Source organism: Aotus nancymaae, unplaced genomic scaffold, assembly GCF_030222135.1.
Source record: "Aotus nancymaae isolate 86718 unplaced genomic scaffold, 86718_ANA_hifiasm-v0.15.2.pri h1tg000002l, whole genome shotgun sequence".
Classification (NCBI taxonomy): Eukaryota; Metazoa; Chordata; class Mammalia; order Primates; family Aotidae; genus Aotus; species Aotus nancymaae.
Window position 1 is genome coordinate 58,250,083 of NW_026988413.1, and position 1,488 is coordinate 58,251,570.

The 1,488-nt window shown below is 39.4% G+C and overlaps 1 pseudogene; it reads right to left on the minus strand.

The window, feature by feature from the left end:
• Nucleotides 1-637: 637 nt before the first annotated feature.
• On the minus strand, nucleotides 638-1,142 carry LOC105726939 (large ribosomal subunit protein uL24-like; annotated as a pseudogene).
• Nucleotides 1,143-1,488: the final 346 nt, after the last annotated feature.

A 1,488-nucleotide genomic window follows, 5' to 3' on the forward strand; every position in this document is an offset into this window, starting at 1 on the left:
AAAAATGATTTTCAGCTAATTTATATATTTTGAGAAAGGAAGCCAAAAGCAATGAACAGATCTAAAATATATAAGAGAATGTAGCTTTTGAAAACAGATGTCTACGAGCCTAATAATATGAGTTTTAAAGCATTGATTTCTATGTGTTTATTTATTCCACAAATGTTAACTGAACACCTACTGTACGTTAGGCAATGTTCTAGATTCTGGGAGTAGAGCAGTGAACAGCAAATCAGAAAGAAAATGGTTGAATCTTGTGGAGATACATTATTGTATGGGAACAGAAAATAAACTAAGTATAGTTTACCCTTGAGCAACATGGAATTGACTGTGTGGGTCCCCTTAAGGGTGGATTTTTTTTCGATAAATATAGTTGAGCCTCCAGATCTAGAGTTTGGAAAATACAATATTGGAGGATGCAAAGATCACATATATGGAGAGCCAGCTGTTCCTGTCTGCAGGTTCCACAGGGCCAGCTGCAGGACTTGAGCATGCATGGATTTTGTTACACATGGGTATCCTGGAACCAATCCCCCATGGCTACTGAGGGATGACTGTAAAAAATACATTAAATGGGAAAAAAAAGTAGGGGTACAGGGATGAAGTAAGCATTGTATTTTATTTTTCCCGTTTCAAGTTTTAATCAAAGCTTGTGTATAAGATTACTTTATTCCTGCATCTTCTCGATTGTTTCTTCCTTGTATTTGCCCTTTTCCTTTCCTACTTGGCGAGATTTGGCTTTCTGTTCAAGGATCATTTTGCGGTCTTTGTCCAGTTTTAGCCTAGTGATAACCGCCTTGCTGGGGTGAATGCCTACGTGGACAGTTGTGCCATTAGCCTTTTCCCGCTGCACTCTTTCAATGTAGATTACGTATTTCTTCCTGTAAACCTGGACTACTTTGCCAATCTGCTGACCTTTATAGTGTCCTCGTACAACCTGAACTTCATCATCCTTTCAGATGGGCATGGATCGCACGTTGTACTTCTGTCTCAGCTCTTTGGAAAGAGGGGAGGACATAATCTTCCTGCGAATGTGGGAAGGTGCATTGAAATGCCTTTTGTGATTCTTGCTTCGGTCGGAAGTCACAAAGGGATTGAACTTCATTTTGGCAGCTCCCGCTAAGGTGATGGCCGCAAAAGGGAAGAGACAGCATTGTATTTTTTAAAAGGATGGTCAGGGAAGGCTTCCCTAAGACTATGTTTTAAAAAAAAAAAAATTTTGTAAGTAAGTGAACCTTGAATATCTGCAGAAATAACATTCCTAGAAATGGGAATAACACGTGCACATTTCCTGAGGTAGGTATCTACCGGGCATCTGTTTAAGGAACAACAAAATGTCTAGAGCACCTGGAGCAAAATGAGTAGTGGGGAAAGTAGTGAAAGATGGAGTTAGAACATTAGGGGAGAAAGATCATTTAGACCTCATAGAACATCATAAAAGAGTTTGCTTTTACTCTGAATGAGATGAGAAACTGGAGAGTTTTGAGC